The following is a 22,672-nucleotide window of genomic DNA, read 5'->3' as shown; positions in this document are numbered from 1 at the left end:
ATCATGCAAATAGTGCTTAGATGAGACCTTAGAAGCCATTGAGTGATGTCTCCTGGACAGGATGACTGCAGTTTCAGAGCCTTTTGCTGTTGGCATATCTGACAATGGTTTTCATTTGCAAAGAGTTTTATCCCTGTTGGTGCTTGTAAGGTAAAGCTAAAGCTAAAGGGACCCCTGACCATTAGGTCCAGTCGTGGCCGACTCTGGGGTTGCGGCGCTCATCTCGCTTTATTGGCCGAGGGAGCCGGCGTACAGCTTCCGGGTCATGTGGCCAGCAGGACCAAGCTGCTTCTTTACCGTTTACCTTCCTGCCGGAGCGGTACCTATTTGTCTATTTGCATTTTGACGTGCTTTTGAACTGCTAGGTTGGCAGGAGCAGGGACTGAGCAACGGGAGCTCACTCCATCGTGGGGATTCAAACCGCCAACCTTCTGATCGGCAAGTCCTAGGCTCTGTGGTTTAACCCACAGCGCCACCCACGTCCCACTTGTAAGGTACTATCCTCATTTTTGGGTGGGCAAGATGAAGGGCAGTGGCTGGTGAGGTAGGATGGGAGACAATGACCAACCAAGCCACCTTTAGCAGGGACTGCTGCTTGGTGACAGTGGAGGAGGCAGGGAGAAGCTAAGGAGGCCCCATGCAGGTGTGCAGTAGGCGAATTTCATTTCACTTTTAATTTGTATACCTCCCTTCTAGATTACTACACACAGGGCATTTTACAAGCTGAAGAAACAACAAAATACACAGCAAAGATCACACAGCTAATAACAATCTGATCCAATAAAAAGAAGCAATATTCATTAGAACATAACAGCAAAGGGCAAAATTAAATATCAGCAAATAATAATTAAACAGGATATGCTTAACAGTTACAATAAAGAATTACAAAACGAGAATCAATAAAAAGTCATGATCCATAAAATACCACAAAACATACATAGGCCAATGATGTCCTCACTGTGTTGGGTGCTGCAGCCATTCACTAGCATTGCCACTGCTGTCCTCTGGCCCATTATTCGAGGTGTGGGGAACCTTTGGTCCCCCAGGTGCTGCTTAACTACTGCTCCCATCAGCCCCAGCAAGTATAGCTAATGGGCAGGAATGATGGGAGTTGTATTTCAGCAACATCTGCTGAGCCAAAGGTTCCCTACATTCCATCACGGTGCCCCATTGCGCCAGAAGCAGTTTAGTCATGCTGGCCACATGACCCAGAAAGCTGTCTGTGGACAAACGCTGGCTCCCTTGGCCTGAAGGGAGATGAACGCTGCACCCCATAGTTGCCTTTGACTGGACGTAACCATCCAGGGGCACTTTACCTTTACCTTACGTGTGTCCTACACCATTGTGTAGTATATCATTGCCTATATCAGGGTTGGGGAACCTCCAGCCCATCAGCTGGAACCTGTCAGTTCCAGTGTGGTGTAGTGGTTAAGAGTGGTGGACTCGTAATCTGGAGAATTGGGTTCGATTCCCTGCTCCTCCACCTGCAGCTGCTGGGTGACCTTGGGCCAGTCACACTTCTCTGAAGTCTTTCAGCCCCACTCACCTCACAGAGTGTTTGCTGTGGGGGAGGAAGGGAAAGGAGATTGTGAGCCTCTTTGAGACTCCTTCAGGTAGTGATAAAACGGGATATCAAATCCAAACTCTTCTTCTTCTTCTGTCCACCAAGCCCTACACTATGAAAAGTTCCTGTGCCATTAGGACTACTGCATGTCCTCAAATTCACAGGAATGTGAGTCTGAGCCAAATAAACTGATGAAAAGGAAACAGTTTATTTAAAACTCTTGACTAAGCCTTCAATATGATGCCCTCTTACCTGGAAGTAAATCCCCTTGAGCTCAGTGGAGTTTATATCTGAGGAGGCACATATGGAATTGAGCTGTTACACTGTGTGGCATCTTTACAACCGGCTCTAAAGTCTCATTTTTCAAAAGCAACTGTTGCACTTTTATACTATTGCTAGAGTGACCAGGTTGTTCACTGAGGGCAGGAATTGGTCAGCTTTTCATTTCCTTCCTTAGGGCCTATCCATTGTTCTGACTTTGTGCCTTAGCTCAGGAGTTAACGTCACTTTTCTTTCTTTTTGCAATTGAATATCGTTCTGTGGTGGGAAGGAAGGGCAAGCTTTGTTCAGAGGCTCTCGGTGCTTGCCTGAGCCATTGTCTGCTGCTCTTATTCATTTGAGGTTCTTTGTTTCCAGCTGAAACCATAATAGTGGAAGCAAATTAGACAGATTCAGATGACATATGTGTTGCTTCTCTGCAGATATGCAAAATGGAAAGGAGCCCCTGTTTCTAAAGCACAGTCATTCCTGATTTGTTGGGGGGGGGGGAATTACAGCTGTTCCGAGTTTCTTTCTCCCTGGGATGTGTAGAAAGCAGGATGCAGTTCATGTGAGCGGCAGGCTGCAATTACTCCCAAGGGGTGGTGGTGGGGAGAATGGCAGGTTTCTGATAGATTTAAGCTTTAACAAGCAGGGCTCTGTTCCTAAGCAGTTACCCTCCATATATAAGTCGAGCTGCTTGTTGTCAGGGTTTTATTTTACCCCAGAAAATGTGGCATTGCCAAACAGATGTAGGCTTGATCAGGCAGGGAGGGGAGTTCTGCTTTTGTTAAAAAAGGAGGGAGGACTGCGATTGCACCTCCTCCCAGAGGCATGAGGTCTTGCAAATGTCTGTTAAAAAGTATTCTCTTTCAAAGCAGCACTTTCCCACAGACATCTCCCATTGATTATTTTACAGCTCTGTTTTGTCAATGAAGCACTATGCAAAATAAATGGGCAAAGCAAAAAAGAGACGCCAAGGACTGGGATGTCCTTACCTTATTGTGTTGTTGTTTTTTAAGGGGGGTGGGGAGAGATATAACTTAGCAGAACTTGGATGTGTGTTATTTTCTTAATGTCCCGTATCTTAGAGCAGGACTAGATATGAAATTAATTGCATTTACATCCCACCTTTTTCTCCAAAAAGCTGAAGGTGACATATATGATTCCCTCCTTCATTTAATCCCCACAACAAGCCTGTGAGCTAGGTTAGACTGAGAGACACTGACTGGCCAAAAGTCACCCGGTGAGCTTCGTGGTCGAGTGGGGATTTGAACCCTGCTCTCCTTAGTTCCTAGTCTGACACTCTGTCTACTACATCACACTTCTTGTCAAGTTATGGGCTTCTCCCCTGTAACATTTAGCCATGCCTGTGGGGTAGCTCAGTTGGCAGAGTTGGCAACTCTTAATCCCAGAGTCATGGGTTTGAGCCCCGTGTCAGGCAACAAGATTTTTATATTGCAGGGCTTTGGCTTAGATGACCCTTATGGTCCCTGCCAACTCTACAATTCTATGATTTTATAGTGCTGTCATGTCTGATTATCAGCACATATTTGGATCCAATTCAAAGTGCTGTTTTCTTTTTAAACCTTTAGAGTCTTAATCCATCTTTCCCTAACCTGGTGCCCTCCAGATGTTTAGGATTACTACTCACAGCAGCTTGTGGAAAGCTGGCAGCTTGGAGGCTGATGGGTTTAACAGCTGCACCCACATGAGCCTATGCCTGCCTTCAGAGGTCCTGCTCAGTGAGCCACCTGGAAGATGGGCAGGGGCTAGAAACAGCCCTCTCTGTAGTAGCCTTCAACTGATGGAACTTTCCCAAGGATGTGTGGTTGGCCCTCGGAGCTGGCGTATTTTAAAAGGCTTTTAAAAACCAGCACGTTTAGAAAGGCTTTCAGTTGGAGTGTTGTATTGGTCATGCTGTTGCTTTATTGTTTATGGTTTTTATCAGCACTGACTTTTATTTTAATGTAATTTCTGTATAGTCTTGTGGTTTTTTAATGCCTTGCCCCTCAGGCCTGAGATCCCTTCCCCTGCTTTAGATGGAGGCAGCATGCTACTGAATGCCAGTTGTAAGGTAAAAGGCAAAGGACCCCTGGATGGTTAAGTCCAGTCAAAGGTGACTATGGGGTGCAGTGCTCATCTCGCTTCAGGCTGAGGGAGCCAGTGTTCATCCACAGACAGCTTTCCGGGTCATGAGGTCAGCATGACTAAACCACACCGTGACGGAAGCCAGAGCGCACAAGAACGCTGTTTACCTAACTGCTGCAGTGGTACCCATTTATCTACTTGCCTTGGTGTGCTTTCGAACTGCTACGTTGGCAGGAACTGGGACAGAACAATGGGAGCTCACCCCGTTGCGGGGATTCAAACTGCCGACCTTCCAATCAGCCAGTTGTAGGGGAGCAGTATCAGCTATTGTCTTTATGACCTGCCTTGCTGGCTTTCTTTCAAAGGCATCATCTTTGTGGTTGTTGTTATTTCTCTATACCACCTTTCATCTGAATATCACAGGGCAGTTTACAATATAAAAACACAAAAATACATACCATCATAATAATAAAGGAAAACAATACCCCTCAGTTTAGAAGGTTTAATTAGCCAAAGACCTGGGAGAAGATGATTTTTTTTTTGCCTGGCATCTAAAGATATATAACAAGGGTGAGCCTATCTGGTCAGAGCATGCCATGAGCGGGGAGCCATCGCAGAAAAGGCCCATTCTCATATTGCTGCCCTCCAGACCTCTCACAGAGGAGGCACACAAAGAAGGGACTCAGATGCTGGCGCCTCATTGGTCACCCTGAAGAAGCAGGGTGCAGGATGAGATGTATATATGAATTGTATGCATTAGATTTCTATATCACCTTTCCTCCAAGGAGCTCAAGGCGGTGACACACATTGTTTGCCCCTCCTCATTTTCCCCCCTCACAATAACCCTGTGAAGTAGGTGGGCTAAGAAACAGTGATTGGCCCAATGTCACCCAGTGAGCCTCATGGCTGAATGGGAATTTGAACCCTGGTCTCCCAGGTCCTAGTCCAACACTCTAACCGTTACAGCACATTGGCTCTCAGATGAGCCTTTGGCGCTCTCGTTCTTAAACAGTTGCACCCCTCTGAAAATGCAGATGCATGTCATCACCAAATCACAGCTTCCCACATCTTTCTAGTGGTGTAATTCGGACCAAGAAATGTGGCCGGAGGTGATGTTGAGGTTGGGGTGGAGATATGCATCTAAAGGCTGTTTGAATTGACTGCAATGTGGAACACAATTGAGAAGGGTCAGCTTTCCCCCTGACCTGTGGTGACAGCAGTGTCCTGGGGGTGGGGGTGGAGGGAAGGCAAGATTGGCTTCCTGTCAACTCTGCCTTTGATTTAAGCCTCAAGGGTACATCTCTAACTTTTGACCCACTGGATCCTCCTGAAAGCACTGTGGTTCGCTTCATGCAACTTGCTTTCCAAGCACTTTCTAATAAAAGATCAAGGGCTTCTTTTCTTTTTTGGAAATGCCATCTGTTTGGGTGTGCAAGTTTGACAACCCAGGGAAAATTAAATAAAAGAAATATCCACAAAAATAGCATCTGAATCCCAAAGAAAATAGGATGGAATGAAAAAGTAATGGCTGAGATAGCTCATAAATAACAATTTGTTCTCAATAAAAGTACTTTTTTTCCAAAAAAAGCAACAGCAACAACACAGTTTTTTTCTCCCTGGTGTAAAAGCTTCCTCATTCCCAAACCTTTAAAACAAGCCTCTCTTTGCACAGGATAGGTTGCTCAAGTATAAAGAATGAAACTTCACCCATACCACAATCTTTTCCTCATTGCTCCCATCCTCAGGTGGGATTCTTAGATATTTTCTCTCCCTTGTCCCATGTTGTAAACAGATAAAATAGTCAAATTGCACACAACACAAAAACATGGATGGAGTCCATATATATGGTACTCCCCACCATCTGTCTATCTAGTATATCTATCTTTTTGTTGTTGTTGTTGTTTAGTCGTATCTGACTCTTTGTGACCCCATGGACCAGAGCACGCCAGGTACTCCTGTCTTCCACAGCCTCCCGCAGTTGGTAGCTTCGAGAACACTGTCCAACCATCTCGTCCTCTGTTGTCCCCTTCTCCTTGTGCCCTCAATATTTCCCAACATCAGGGTCTTTTCCAGGGAGTCTTTTCTTCTCATGAGGTGGCCAAAGTATTGGAGCCTCAGCTTCATGATCTGTCCTTCCAGTGAGCACTCAGGGCTGATTTCCTTAAGAATGGATAGGTTTGATCTTCTTGCAGTCCATGGGACTCTCAAGAGTCTCCTCCAGCACCATAATTCAAAAGCATCAATTCTTCAGCGAACAGTCTTCTTTATGGTCCAGCTCTCACTTCCATACATCACTACTGGGAAAACCATAGCTTTAACTATATGGACCTTTGTCGGCAAGGTAATGTCTCTGCTTTTTAAGATGCTGTCTAGGTTTGTCATCGCTTTTCTCCCAAGAAGCAGGTATCTTTTAATTTCATGACTGCTGTCACCACCTGCAGTGATCATGGAACCCAAGAAAGTAAAATCTCTCACTGCCTCCATTTCTTCCCCTTCTATTTGCCAGGAGGTGATGGGCCCAGTGGCCATGATCTTCGTTTTTTTTATGTTGAGGTTCAGACCATATTTTGCGCTCTCCTCTTTCACCCTCATTAAAAGGTTCTTTAATTCCTCCTAACTTTCTGCCATCAACGTTGTGTCATCTGCATATCTGAGGTTGTTGATATTTCTTCTGGCAATCCTAATTCCATCTTGAGATTCATCCAGTCCAGCCTTTCGTATGATGAATTCTGCATATAAGTTAAATAAGCAGGGAGACGACATACAGGCTTGTCATACTCCTTTCCTTTATCTGTCTTACCTACAGTATCTAATTAATTACATCCAGTGGAGAGGATGAGATCAATAGTGGGTTTAATGGTCAAGTAGGCGGTTTCTACCCATGATGTGGAGAGAAGCCCAAGACCTCCATACATACTGCCAAGGCTTGCGCTCTGGGAAGGTCATTTAGGTGCTGCCATGGCCGCGGGTGGCGCTGTGGGTTAAACCACAGAGCCTAGGACTTGCCAATCAGAAGGTGGGCAGTTTGAATCCCCGTGACGGGGTGAGCTCCCGTTGCTCGGTTCCTGCTCCTGCCAACCTAGCAGTTTGAAAGCCCATCAAAGTGCAAGTAGATAAATAGGTACTTCTCTGGCGCGAAGGTAAACAGCATTTCCGTGCACTGCTCTGGTTCGCCAGAAGCGGCTTAGTCATGCTGGCCACATGACCCGGAAGCTGTACGCCGGCTCCCGCGGCCCATAAAGCGAGATGAGTGCCGCAACCCCAGAGTCGGCCATGACTGGACCTAATGGTCAGGGGTCCCTTTACCTTTATGGCCATGGTATGACTTCACCCCTGGAGGCTTCCTCCATTGCCTCTCGAGACAGATGGATGCCAACAGCAACCAGTTCCAATGCTTTGTCAACTACTGCTTAGAAGGTGGTACCTGCGGACATTTCCATCGTGGAACCCATTGAAACTTGGGAGCTGTTAACAAAGGGCCTGCTAATTTCACATTGTACTCTTACAATGTTTTCTTTCTCCAAGCAACGCAATAGAATGGTAAGTGGGTTCCGTGGGATCATATAACTTGTAATTATGTAGCTGAGGATCCCTGTTTTGGATATGACCATTTTATAATCATCATCATCAACATCCGAGGAACACAGGGTGGTTTACAATGTAAAAACACAAAAATACATAACACAATAACAAACAAAAATAATTACACCTTCACCCCTACCCCCCGTCCCAGTTTAAAAGATTTAATTAGCTAAAGGTCTGGGAGAAGAGGACTGTTTTTGCCTGGCACTTAATGATATGTAATGAAAAACCTCCAATAAAAACTATTTTTAATAATCTGATATGTAATGACGATGCTAGGTAAGCCTCCCCGGGGGAGAGCATTCCAGAAGCAGGGAGCCATCACAGAAAAGGCCCATTCTTGTGTTGCCACCCTCCAGACCTCACACAGATGAAGCACACGAAGACGGGGCCTCAGATGATAATTGCTGGGGCCAATTTGGTTCACATAGAGAGAGGCATCCTTGAAGTATTGTGGTCCTGAGCTTATTTAAGGCTTTATAGGTGAATTTGGCCTGGGAGCTCACTGGCAGCCTGTGCAGTCAAGCCAACAACTGGTGTTATATGCTCAAACCTGACCAATATGTATGTTTCTATGTTCCTCTGCTACCACACCTCTTCTGACATTTATTCTCATATCCTGGGAAGTGTCTTTTGTTAAGGATGCCAGGAACTGAAACTCTGTGAGTGGGTAAACTACAATTCCCAGGAATCATTGGGGGAAGCAACGACTGTTAAATTGGTAGAAATGTGTTTTAACTCTGTGGTGTGGATGTGACCTTGCTGTGCTCTGTGTCCACACTCTCAGCTACTGTGCTACATCTGCTAAACTTAGGATACCAATATTTTTAGTTATTTATTTTTATTTTTAATAAGATTTGTATACTGCCCTTCATCATAAGGTCTCAGGGCGGTAAGGCAGTGCATTTCCAGTGCATAATGCTGCTTTGGGATTCCAGCCATGCCCCATGGACTTGAGCTGATATTTAAGCTGACTTTTGAGGCCTCCTCCCTCCTCTCCTTACCAAAACACAAACAAAACCTTTGGCTCCCTGTTAGCCTGTCCCGCTCAGCCTTGCCAAATGATAAAAGGTCCCCTAATAAATAGCTTCTCCATCTTCTAATTCCAGGGAACGGATCAGGGTGGGGGTCAGCTGTTCCCAGCATGTGGTGGGCATAGGAAGGAACAAGGGTCTCTGTGTACATACAATAAAGGGAGTCTACACAATGCTCTCTCCCTCCTCCCCTCCCTGCCCCATTAGATTTAAGTCATGGCCTTAGGAAAACACTGGCTTTTCTAGTGGAGCTATTCAGTCCAAAACAATGCCTCCAACAAGCAGCCAGAGAAGGCAAGGCAGGCACATTCCACATATGAAGCAATTAGTTAAGAGGCTCCATCATCCCTCAACCTCATTTGGGCACAAAATCAAAGAAACTGCCTTGATATCATAGAATCATAGAACAGTAGTTTGGTGATGACTTCAAAGGTCACCTAGCACAACCTTCTGTGGTGGGGCAAGATCCATCACAACAAAGAGTGTGAGTGAGCAGCAGAATCAGGGGCTCAAAGGTTGCCTGTGTGCCTTGGCCGATTTCAAATGAAGCCAGCGTCTGATGTCAGTCCTGACTATGCCAGCCTTGTCCACACAACAGTATACATACCTGTTGATGTCTTTTGTAGGCAACTGTCAGCTGAAGTATTTGGTCCAGCCCCAACATAGGCCATAACACTAAGTAATGATTCGATATGCATCTCAACTGCCTTGGGACGCGGGTGGCACTGTGGTCTAAAACACCAAGCCTCTTGGGCTTGCCGATCAGAAGGTTGGCGGTTTGAATCCCCGCAACAGGGTGAGCTCCTGCTGCTCTGTCCCATCTCCTGCCAACCTAGCAGTTCGGAAGCACGCCAGTGCAAGTAGATAAATAGGTACTTCTGCGGTGGGAAGGTAAACGGCATTTCTGTGCACTCTGGTTTCTGTCACAGTGTCCTGTTGCTCCAGTAGCGGTTTAGTCATGCTGGCCACATGACCCAGAAAGCTGTCTGTGGACAAACGCCGGCTCCCTCGGCCTGAAAGTGAGATGAGTGCTACACCCCATAGTCACCTTTGACTGGACTTACTTATCCAGGGGTCCTTTACCTTTACCTTTTTACCTTGTCCCCCACTAACTAACATGCAGGCCCTGCATAGATGTTGTTGGGGTACCACTTTCATCTTCCCTGATCATTGGCCATGCTGGCTGGAACTGATGTCAAACAACCTCTGAAGAGGGGAGCCTTGTTGGCTAACCATTTGTTCTTCATTCTTATAAAGCAGCTGAGGCTTTGTCAGAGACCTCCTCTTCTTATGCGCATCAGTTGCCTGCTCACATTTGCTGGTGTCTCAGCTAATGCAGGAGTGAGTCAGGGTGCAGATCCAGGATTGCGCAGCTAAACCCCCTGCTGAAGAAATAGCTGCTGACCAGATTTCCATACATTTTCAATTGTTCCCTCTCTCTCCTCAGAAACAGACTTGCAACGCTTTAAAATATGAACAGATTTCTTATGACATTGTTCACGGGCTCAAATCCACTGCATCAGACACAAGACTCAAGTCCACAAAAGCTGATGCCATAATACATTTGTTAGCCTTTAAGACTTTGAGTCTTTAGTCTGTTTCAGCAAAAACAGTAGATGTGGGTGTTAGACTAGACCCTGGGAGACCAGGCTTCAAATCCCCACTCAGCCATGAAGCTCGCTGGGTGACCTTGGGCTGGTCACTGCCTCTCAGCCTAACTTCCCTCACCAAGTGGTTGTGAAGATAAAATGGAGGAGAGGAGAATCATGTAGTTGCCTTCAGCTCCTTGGGGGAAAGTTGGTATATACATGTAATAAATGACTGAATGAAATAAAATAAATTGTGGCATCTCTTTGCTAGTTTTGCATAGCAATGGCACAAGTGGCCTTTTTGAACCTTCCTCCCCTGGAAGGGCCTGGAAGTTGGGATACAAATAATTTCAGCAAGGAAAAACAAAACAAAACGGTGGGATGTGTGGTGTCATGTGTAAATTAAAAATGTAAATGAAACATTTGCCAAAGACAGTCAACGGCATGTGGACAGCAATGATCACATTACAGTAATACTATAGCCACTGGTTTAGAATGATGAGGAACTGAGAAAAACTCAAAGAATAGAGATTGCTATGGGCGTTACACAGTTTTCACTGAAATATTTCGGGGGGTGGGGGGTTGATGTCTTTGCAAGATTGGAACTGGCATTCCTTGGAGGATTGTCTCCCTTTTGACTGGAGCTGGTCAGCACAAGATCATTGTGGTGGCCATTTACTTAGATGGCTTTAATAGGGGATTACAGAAATCCATGAATAGCAGACCTATCAGTGACCATTAGCCAACATAGTTAAATGCAGCCTCCTTTGTCCAGAGGCTGTCAATAAAAATAGCTGGTGTGGGTGAGACTAGTCTAACAATGGTAAAATACAAAATAATAATAATAATAATAATAAATTGTCCAGTGGCGCCTTAGAGACCAACTAAGCTTGTTCTTGGTATAAGCTTCCGTGTGCATGCACACTTCTTCAAATTCACTGGTAAAATACAGTTGTTTGCCTTGACCTCAATGTGAACTTCATTAACTGTGACATTGACCTTCCAGTGCCAAAATTTTGAACTGTTTTGCACCATGATCTCTGCGTTTTGCTCCGTCCTACAAACTGAAGAACAGATACTCAAACCAAGAGTCACAGGTATTGCCCAAAACAAAACCCCACCCAAGAGTAGTCATACAAATTGCGGAGAGGCCTGTAGCTTTCACAATGCTTAGTCATGAACCCTCGCTCCACCCAATTTCCTGGGAGCAACAGACTGCAAAGCTGAAAGGAAGACTGAAACAGGTATGTCAAGCACCTATATAATATTAAACATAGATAAAATCTTCAGAATATTTTGCAGGGGCAATAAGCACTTTGAAACAGTTGTGGGGGTGGGGGTACCTCTCATTCACCATGAATAAACAACAACAAATAGTCTGTGGGACTTTAATAACTGTTTTTAGTATGTCATAAACTTATGTCAGCCAGAGCCTACTTCATATATGTTGTGAGTCTGTGTAAATATATGTGTGTGTAAATATGTGTGTCTATTCTGTGTGTGTATGTGTGTTTCAAATAATAACAGCAGATTTTACAGCAAACAATTATAAGCAAGCACATTGCTGATATTCTTTTTAGTCTGACTGGAGTCCCGTACCATCCTGAGATTTTTTTTGAAGTTATGCTTTTGTATTCCTGATGTTTATGACTTTAAGATCTGTAACTAAATGGACAGGAAGTTGAGTTGGCTATGGCTGCATTCCCACGTGGCGTTCCTTCAGTTAGTTTTACTGATTGTAAAGCTTGCACTTCTGTTGTGTTTTCTAATTATCTTTTCTCACATCAGAATCTTTAATAATGTTATGCTATTTTAAATTTCAATCACACCAGTAGTCTGTACTGCAATGTGAAAGGAAAATTAGAAATTGGAATCCTGCCTCATTTAGCTTGGCAGGGCCTACATTTTGGAACTCCTTGCCTGTTGGGATCAAGTAGGTGCCTTCATAGAATCATATAATTGTGAAGTTTTAAGGAATCCTGAGGGTCATCTAGTCCAACCCCTTGCAATTCAGGAATCTCAACTAGGTCATACATGACAGATGGCCATTCATCCTCCGTACACTTTTTGGTGCCTGCTTAAAAATTCTTGTTTAGGCAAGTCTACCCAGATGCTCAGAAAGTTGAGGGAATTTTAAAATGCTTTAGTATTATTTTTTTTGTTGTATGTTTGGAAGTAGAGGTGTGATTCCCCCCCCCCCCCTTGATTTTACTGTTTTATCTTTTGTAAACTGCTTTGAGGTGGGTTTTTGTTTTTTTTACAGTCAAACAGTGTATAAATTTTATGAAATAAATTAAAGCTATGCTTCTCATATATTTCACATAGTACATGAAACAATGCCAAGACCATGCACATTTCCTGTTTCTGAGGTTAGGCCTTTACTCATTGAAGAACGGGACGAAATAGTGCAAGATAATGGAAAGATTTCTGGGAAAAAACACATGGTTTGGAGAAGACTTAGTGACAAACTTGCAAAGAAGAAAATCAACATTTCTCCCTGCAACCTTTATTTGACTGTGATCGGTAATCGCTATGAGTTCCACAGCGCATTGGGAATTTGTACAGAACCTGCAGATTCTGACAGGGTAAATCATGAGCGTTCACCAACTTTATCCTCTGCTGAGTCCAAAGACTACAAAACAGAGGGAAACCTTGAAGAAAGTAAAGAGGATGAATACTTTTGGAGCAAACAAACAAATGTGGATGAAACTCTAGAGAGAAAGGAATTCACAATCATATTTTCTAAAGAGGAATGGGCTGAGATTTGCATCTTAAATGTGCTGAAACCTCATGTATGGACTCACAAGCTAAACTTTCATGTGCAGCCTCATTTGAAATGGCCCTGTATAATAAGATACAGGGAAGGAAAGGTCACTAGGTCAGACCAGGCGCAGCAGTGTTTGAAAGTGGAAGGAGAATGCACATTTTGCAAGTCACAGTTCATAGGACGCATTACAGAAGCACTGCCAGCAGAAGCACCAGTAATAATGCAATGCTCTTACAAGGGCCGCTTCAGTGATCCTCACCCACCAGATCTGAAAAGAAAGCTGTCTGCAGATGCCACTATGACATTTGGTGATCTTGGAGCTAGTTATCTGCCTTTGACAAATCTCTCGAGTGTGGCAAAGTGCAATGCTCTGAAGGGAACTCGCTTGCATGAAGATCCCATCCTTGCTGTTGCACTTGCAATGAACATACCGCCATATGAGGGTATTATCCGCCAGGTGTCCTATGATTACCTGTTTGTAAGATATCACAGCTCAGCACAGCTCCAGGTTTACCATCAGTACATGAACACTGCCAGGCATCCAAGTCTGAGCATTGGTGCAACAGGAGGATTGGTCCAAATGGTTGATAGGGGTGGAAAGCGTGCAAAATCTGGTCACATACTTCTGTATAGTGCAGTTGTTCAAAACCTGGAGGCCAAAAGAATCTATCCGGTGTGCAGCATGGTGTCTGAACAACATGATGCAGAGACCGTCCAATATTGGTTGAAAATGTGGCTCCGAGATGCTGCAGAGAAGCCTAAGGAGGTTGTTGTGAGCACATCTGAAACTCTCATGTCAGCATGCATTCAGGCATTCACACCATTTCCATCGCTGTCAGACTACCTGGATGAGTGTGCAAAGATTCTGAATGACAACCAGGGATTGAAGAATTTGCCCTATAGCTACATCAGGAATGATGTAGGGCACATGATGAACCTGGTGGCAAGTTGGCCTAGTCTGCGGGGACAGCATCCCCAAATTCGTGAATTCTACTTAAAGTCTCTGGGTCTGGTGGCGCAAGCACAGGATATAAAAGATGTGAAGTCTCTGCTGAGACACATCATCACTGTTGCCGTGAGTCAAACTGAGGGAGAGGGCAAGGATACAGGCCGGCCAACAAATTGTGAGCTAAGCAAACACATCCTTCTACAAAGGATTGAAGGTTTTTGTCCTCCAGGAGATGCAAGGGAAGAAGAATGGAGTGAAGTATGTCCTCCTGCTGGTCCCATAGAAAAGTGCAATGGTAATGCTTTCACACTCATGGTGGAGGAAATAAGGCATACTGTCACCACCAGTGTTGTTCCTGGAACTAGGCCTAACTGGCAAATGCTTCCAGACCTAGTAAGAGACATACTTGAAATTTCCCATTTGATTCCACTGTGGACAGCTGTGATGGTTCCATTCTATGGATATGATGGTGTTACAGCCAGCAGCGCTTCCAGTAAGGCTTATTTCAAGGACTTGAAACACGCACACTTTAAACATGTAACCCTACCCATGCGCCTGGATGACTTCATATTTGAGCACATCCAGTCATTGGAAGGCATCATGAAGCTTGCTGTTGCAGCTCAAATGACAACTGCGGTCAATAAGGATTGCATGGGGGAAACAGCTCAAGAAAAGGTGACTGCTCAGTGTGCCAATGAGACGGTGCTCAAGAGAAGAGCAAAATCGTCAGCAAGACCCAGGTAAGAAATGCAGACAAAATGTACAAAATGCATTTTCTGGGAAGGGCGACAAGTAGAGCATGATCCATGGATGCCACAGACTCATCACTGGGCCAGATGGGGCTTTTCTGAAAAAGGATGCTGAACTAGTGATAGCCAATGCGGTCCCTTTGGAGTACATCTCCAAAGGGCATTGGCCATGCTGACTCAGGGATGGGAGTTAAAGTGGAGGGCCCCCTTGGCCTGGTTCAGCAGTGCTGTTCTTAGGCAGCACACACTGCTGCCTAACACTGAGGCTACTGGCTTCATCAACAGGAAAAGTTATCATAGGGGTTGGTTGGGAGGAGAAGCCATGAAGGATGGAAAGGAGCACAGGCAGCAAAATGAGATTGCAGCTGTCTTTTGAACATCGCTTCTGCTGTCTTTTGAACATTGCTTCCACACACAAAAAGACTCAAAATGTATCTCAGAAGGCCAAGTTGTTAAAAGTTGCGTGGTAATCCTAAAAAGACAAGGGTGTGGGAGGAAACTCTATGAGGCCATCTTAATAGAAAGGAGATCTTAAGAGAAAGGAGATTGGACAGGCAAGCACTGCCACCTTCTGGCCATCCAAACTGATATGCTCCAGTTAGACCTGATACATTGGTGATGGGCTCAAGTCATTAACCCTTTCTTTACCTCTTTTATGCTGCTTGGTGTTTTTTACAAATTCTGTTGATTGCTTTTATATTCCTCTTATGTTTTGCTATTTTAATGTTTTTTTTTTCATGTTTTGTTTTGTTTTGTTTTTTAAAATTTTAAACTTGTTGAGAGCTGCCCTGGAAACCTACGTGTGTGTGTGTGTTTAAATGGGCATTTCTTTTATTTTCTTTGCAGCAACGTTCCTCCTGCTTTTAAGTGATCAGCAGCATCTCTCTGTCTCAGTTCTCATTTCCCAACTTGATAATGCCACTGAGGGACTTCACAAACTCCATCCGGAATCTTCAGGGTCTTCTTTGAGGCCAGAGTGGATGACCTGCAGCCAGTTCAGCAGTGGAGGCAAAGTGAGATTCTCCCGGGTTCATTGCGCTGCCTGGCTTGTGATGTGAAATGAACAGGGACTGGCTCTCCAGCAGCTGCTGTTGCTGGATAAAACAAGAGTGCCACATTTCAATCTCCTTCACACAGCCAGACAAGCCTTGGTTAAAAACAATAGTGACCCCCATAGGAATCTTTCATCAGTACTGGCCAGAAAGTCTCGGATTTTTGAAACCCTCCACAATCCCACAGTTCAATCCAACATCCTGCTCCTTTGCCATTTCCCCCGAAATCTGGCTTCTTGTATTCTAGGATCCTTACTGCATGTGTTGGGAGATAACTACCAAAGCCTTCAGTGCTCTCTGACAAGGAGTTTGCCAGGAGAAGCTTTCCAACCTCACTGGGGCCAACAAAGAGGATCTTCACCTTTGGCATCTTCCCTTGGCCTAGGCCACATAGCCTTGACCTCACATATAAAGCCAACCTGAGCAAACAGCTGAAAGGGCAGCTCCAATCCCCTGAGAACACTTTGAAGAATGGAATATATTCTGAAGTAATATTTTAATTTTAAAACTGTAGATATTCCCCCACTCTGTAAACAACAATTTATAACAATTTATCCTCATCTCTTTTTTTTGGGGGGGGGGTGTTATTGGGTTGTTTGGGGGGGGTTATTGGGTTGTTGTTGTTTTTTATTTTGAGTATGTGCTTTGTGGTTTTATATTCTGATTTTATCTTGTGAACCGTCCTGAGACCTGCGAGTATAGTGTGGTATGATGATGATGATGATGATGATAATAATAATAATAATAATAATAATAATAATAATAATAATAATAGGAGCATCCACCTGTCCTTTGTCAACCAAGCTGGGAGAGAGAAGCTTTTCTGCAGTAATTCTGTTCTTTTTACAAGTGCTATAAACATTGAACAAGTTCATCTACTCAGGAGCAATTTAGAGAGAGGCCATGTTCCAGAGCTTTCCTCAGTTCCACTTTCCATCCACACATAGTTTCCTCACTCCATCACTAATGTCTGAGCAAGGTTTCAGGACAGTTCTCCATTTCCAAACCTATCCATGCTGCACTGTTCCAAAGTTTCAAGATAACATTGGAAAATGTTCTGGTCTAGAGGCCATCCAGCAGGTGGACTCATATTCTGACCTGGTTAAAGGCAGTTTCATTTGAATAGAATTAAGTTTCCATCCTCTCCGAACCCAAAAACTTTGCTTGTAAGGTAAGTGTGCCTCTTTAACTCCTCTCATTCGTATGCAGGAGAGAGTGAAAAGGCACTGGAAGCATATTAAAACCCTCAAGTGGTCTTTAGGGGCAGAGACTGATCCCAGCCATGAGACCCCAAATGTCGGTATTCTGAGTTATGTAGTCTGGGCATGTTTTGTCTCTTCCACAAATGCAGCATTTTGCTTTACACAGGAATGACTGGCAGTTTATATGGGAGAAAGTAAAGGCACGCCTTCAGGGTCACCCCTGGGGTAGCCCCTGTTTATGAGAAACACATTATGCCTCCTTTCAACACTGCCCTAGACTGCAACATGGTAGTTTGTCCCATAAAAGTCAGCTAGCGGGACTTGCAAAAACAAGGAAACGATGAAGTGTGGAGAACTCCTGTCCAGGGTTCCAGCTAGCTAACCAGCCAGCAATGCTCTCTTTCAGGAAACTCCATTCCTCTCTGTGCTTTTCCGTTCCCTCCTAGCCCCAGCAGTCAGCCAGCATTTGCTGTCTACTGAGCATGCTCAGTAGGTTGTGTTGGAGTTGCCACCCTTTTAGGGTTTTCCTCCCGAAATATTCTTTGTACTTCTGCAAACTTTGGGGTTCTTCCAAGTCTCCTTGTGCTTGGATAGTGCCGTTTTGGCTGCATAAGGATACACAGTCAGTTGAAATATATATAGGCGCAGCCCAGAAGTGAGCCACGCACCGTCTTTTTTACATGCCCCCAATCTTTTGACTGCAGATCTACACTCTGGATTTGTTTTGTTAATCATGCTAAAAGGGATGATAGCATGTTGAGAAAACTGTATGGAAGAGAATGCTGAGATTTGGCTGTAATAACTATATAGCTATGCTATGTTCTAACTGATCATATTTAAAACTAGTTATGCTACAGATGTCTATTCTGTAGATCTATCTAGTTATGGCATTCTATGCTACAGACAATGTTTTTGAACTGCATTTCTTTAAAAACTGCTTTTCATCCATTGCAATCTGTGGGGAAATAATCTGTTTTCTGGCAGGCTAATCTACCATAAAAGGAATGGATCATTTTTGTGGGTTTTTTTGGTGGGGAAGTGACTCTAGTTAGTGGATGATACAGCTTGCCAAAGGTGGAAAAGATATCTCCTGTTTTGGGGGCTGGCCTAAAAATGGTTGGTTTTCCTATTACTCTGGGTTTTCTTTGAGTCAGTTTGGCTGTGCGTTGGGACTGGCTTTCTGTTCAGATTTTTTAAATATTTGGGTTGGTGGTTTCTGTGCTCTGCTTAGGTACTTTGTAAAATTCACCTAATAAATTGATTAAATCCACATAAAATGCTATTTTAATTCTTCCTTTCATGTGTTTTTCTTCCTTTGTATTATTAAAAACCCCACCTTGCCATTCCTATAATTGTTGTGTGCTGCTAGTATTGCTATGTGTCATGCTTTCCTCTTAAGTGTTAGTTAATATGTCCTGTTCATTGTTGGAGATCAGTTGATTCTAGTGGACAATTTGTCTGCCTTTTGTCTAAAGCTACTTTTGAAATGTATCTTGGCTCAGACTTACTAACAGGAGGGTAGGGGGCTGACACCAAATGGAATATTATGCTTGATAGCCTGGAATTTTGCAACCATAATTTTATTATTTTGATGGATTATGTAATTATGAAAGTCATGGGGATTTTTCTAATTTATATCATTAATCCTAGTTGCAGAGGCATTTTTTGGTATGTGTAAAGTTTTATTTCTGTTCATTTATTAGAAAACCTGCTAACAGTTGGAGGATGCCATAGAAGCTCTCTGACTTGGTCTTAATTGCCCGATTATGTGATATGTGGACAGAGCTGTATAGATTCTTTCTTCACTTTGCCATGTGGGTAAGAAGGGATATAATTTTTTTCTCTTTTAAGAGTCATTACAATAGGAGTCAAAAGAAATATCCATTTAGGGAAGAGTAAATGGTGCATTGAAGGCCTAATAAGAGTGTGTGTGCGCACGTGCGCAATAAACAAAAAAATGTCACAAAATCTCAAGACACCATCTCTTCTCTGGTGCTTTGAATCAATTGATAATGATGATAAGAATGGTGATAAGAATTTGTTTATTGTACCCTGCCCATCTGTCTGAAGTCACCCAGAGTGACCGGTTGCCCCGGTCACTCTGGGGGACTTCAAACAGAATATGTATAAAGAAACACAACAGAGTATCAAACATTAATCAAGCCTTCTTATTTTATATGCCTGAGAGCTTTTGAAAGAACTCTGAATAAATCTTAAGACATTTTAAAAGTGTATTTCAAGGTGCTGAGAGAGACCCCTATTCCCCTCACAGAGCTACAATTCTCAAAGTTCCCTGGGAAGAGGCAATGCAGCCCTTTGAGGAAAAAACGGCTCTCCTGCTAACAACTCTCAGCACCCTTAACAGACTACATTTCCCAGGATACTTTGAGGAAAACAACCACTGTTTAAAGTGGTATGATACTGCTTTAAATATATAGAGCAGATGGGGCACTCCTGTGTGATTTTAAGCAATTAAGTTTGTGGTTGTAGTAACAGGATATCGAGGCACTCTATAGATCAGAGATTTTCAACCCTTTTACAGCTGAGGAACCCCCGAAAGGTGAATTGATATTTTGCAGAAACCTAGTCCCTGCTTCTGCCCTTCAACAAAGTGAAAGAATGAAACTAAAATGGGGATTAAGAAATTCATTGTTTGACAACAGAAGAGGAGAAAATGAAGTGCCTTGGGTGGAAAGTAGCAAAACTTTGTGTCATCTCTGGGGAATGGTTGCCGAACCAGAAGGTTCCATGGAACAAAGAGACAAGTTTCGATTGCTGGAAACAGTGCCCTCAAATGATTTGCAAATGTCAGGCCAGAAATGACTGGCAGGTCATACTTTTTTCCAGACCCTGTCCTCAGGAACCTGCTGTTTTAACATTTTGGACAGTCAGTGTTCTGGAAGAGAGACCTTTGGGGCGCCTCCTTTATTTGTTACTTGTGTCTGGATGTTTGAATATCTCTTCTGTTGTTTTGTCAGAGGGAATGGCCATTTTCCACCCTGTCCCAGCTAGTGTAAGGTCACTTCCAGGCAACCTGTTTATTCTGATTTGTTGGGCAAAGGTTTTCAGGGAAGTTAGAGGATGGCGACATTCATTCTGATTTGTATGTTGGGAGGTTATACAGAGTAGCATCACTCAAGTTGTTATCCCACACTTCCCAGTCACTTTCTTCATAGCAAAGTCTATGATTCCAATCTCCTCAGGCATGCTGGCTGGGGGCTGATGGGTGATGTAGTTCAGCAATATCCACAGGGCCTCAGGTAAGACACCCTTGTGTTACTGTGGGGGTGGATGGGTAGTAGATGCCTTTGCCTAAGAAGTGAGACAAGGCTAGATGCCTGTACTCCTTTGCTCAATACAAGATGCTGTGTGGTGTGGTACTGTAGGCCAATGTTTGTAACACAGCTGCACCATAGCTGTCAACTTTTACCTTTTCTTGCAAGGAATCCTATTTGGAATAAGGGAATTTCCCTTAAAAAAAGGGAAACGTTGACAGCTATGAGCTGCACATGAAGACACTTCATAGCATTGCCTTGTGAGTGCATATCCACATGGCATACTTATTGCATACATATCTACACTGCATACTCATTCCCCTTCTACAATATTCTTGGGAACTGTAGTTCTTTTTCTGAGTGGGGCCCAAATCTTGCTGAGAATTCTTAGCATCTTCACCAAACTACAATTCCCAGAATATTTTAGTGGTTTAACTGGTATAAAACCATTGAATGTTTATGGTGCAAATAGGCCTTACTGACTTCCACCCATTAGAACAGAGGCCTTTCTCTATAAAGTGGAAGGTGATTATAAAAATTATACAAATAATAGCTGCTAATTCTACTTCTACTTCTGCTAACAGCAGCAGCAGCAACAACAATGACAACTACAAACCAGAACGTCCTCCAGTCAAATTGTAAAATCATCCATACAGGCAGCCAGGAACACTCTGATTAACTTGCTAAGATAAACACAGGGAGCCTTCAGACAGCTGCTATTTCGGGGTAGGATTGAATCACATAATAGAAAATTAGGGCTGTACAATCGAAGCTGATTTGGCACTCTTCTACAGCAGACCTGCACCCCCCATTAGACTTTATGTGATGAGGAACATGATGAGGAACACTGGAAAGTGTTGAATAATGATTGCGTGATGCAACATCATATAATAACCTTGTAAACAATTAGAATGAATGCCCAATAAGTAGCCAACATCGTCTAAGCTCCCTGCAAACTTTGTGCAAATAAATCAAGATGAATGCTTAATAAACAGGTCCACTGGAAGCAACCTGTGGTGATAAATACTATATGAAGTGAAGGAAACCCATTCATTGAGTGCTATTTGTTTTATGATTACAACCTCATATTAAAACATTAAAAATTTCCCTAAACAGGGCTGCTTTCAGATGTCTTATAAAAGTCAGTTGTTTATTTCCTTGACATCTGATGGGAGGGCATTCCACTGGGGGGGGGGGGTTTGAGAGAAGGTAGCTGTTTAGCTATTTAGCTAACTTAAACATCTGTTAGGGGCAGTGTACTCCTGAGGACAAGATTCTGGGGACAAACAATCAGGGAAAGTAATCTGTTAGTGAGCTTTCACAGGCATCTGGCTGATCAGTGCTGGAGGCACAACACAGAACTAGCTGGACCGTCATGGCAAGGCAGTTCTTATATACTTACGGATGGAGCCTCAACAGTAAGGTTTGGAAATGGAAAGGCTTGGTCACTTTAAGAATTACTAGAGGAGGCTCAGCTCTTTTAATAGTGAAATTGCTAGCCAACAAACTCTGCAGCATGGTCTAGCATACAAGGAGTTGTAACCCACAGGGAGGGTGACCTTCCCTAGAACTTTAAACCTTTGTTGGTTGGTTATTGTTGCTTTTACACGCTCTCTTTTTCTTTTCAATGTTGCTGTTCACCAATTGTGCTGCGCTACTAGCTAACTGCAAATTAATAATTAGATCCCGGCTGGTACGTGCGTGGCTGCACACAGGGTGGGGGTTCCTGTGTACTACATTGCGAAATCAATGAACCAGCTTGGAGACTGGTTTGCTGCCCAGGAGGATAATTTAGCAAATATCTCCGCTCTCTGCTCTTAGCTTAAATTCTAATGAATCAAAGAGTTGTACAGTCAGTAAGAAGACACCAAGGGTAGTGTTTAACTGAGATTTAGGCTGAGTAGAGCCACAGAAATTAATGGAGCTAACTTAGACATGTTCATTAACATCATTGTGTCTATTCTGAGTAAAACTTTGTTGAATACCACCCCAGGATTTCCTGTTAGGCTCCCCACCCCCACCCCTGTAAAGCTGTTTGAATGGATTAAGGTATAAGGGAAAATGCCATTAAATGCCATCATGGCAAAACTGGGATACTGGAGGAAAGGACCTGTGATTTTGCTCCTATGAAAGAGCCAAGATTATGACATTCTACTTGCCAAGTTCCAAAGCTGCATGTCTGTTTCTGCTGTGTAGCTACTCCTTTAAGGTAAAGGTAAAGGGACCCCTGACCATTAGGTCCATTTGTGGCCGACTCTGGGGTTGCGGTGCTCATCTCGCTTTATTGGTACAGCTTCCGGGTCATGTGGCCAGCATGACTAAGCCGCTTCTGGCGAACCAGAGCTTTGACATGCTTTCAAACTGTTACGTTGGCAGGAGCAGGGACTGAGCAATGGGAGCTCACCCCGTCGCGGGGATTCGAACTGTTGACCTTCTGATCGGCAAGTCCTAGGCTCTATGGTTTAACCCACAGCGCCACCCGCGTCCCTAATGCCTATCTTTCTAGGGATGTGTCTAGAGAGAGTCAATGCTGGAGCTGTTCTATCAATGCTGGAGCTGT

The 22,672-nt window shown here is 43.8% G+C and overlaps 1 pseudogene across 1 annotated transcript in view; it reads right to left on the bottom strand.

Moving 5' to 3' along the window:
• Positions 1-15,458: 15,458 nt before the first annotated feature.
• LOC308479046 (intraflagellar transport protein 22 homolog pseudogene) overlaps positions 15,459-22,672 on the bottom strand; it is a 196,321-nt pseudogene continuing 189,107 nt past the window's right edge. Inside the window, exon 2 of the transcript XR_013991535.1 lies at positions 15,459-16,118. The product of XR_013991535.1 is annotated as an intraflagellar transport protein 22 homolog pseudogene (transcript). The remainder of the gene's footprint in view (positions 16,119-22,672) is intronic.

The sequence above is a fragment of the Podarcis pityusensis genome (assembly GCF_964106645.2).
Source record: "Podarcis pityusensis genome assembly, chromosome: 1".
NCBI lineage: Eukaryota > Metazoa > Chordata > Lepidosauria > Squamata > Lacertidae > Podarcis > Podarcis pityusensis.
Note: the sequence above shows the minus strand (reverse complement) of the source record. Positions and strands in the feature narration are given on the sequence as shown.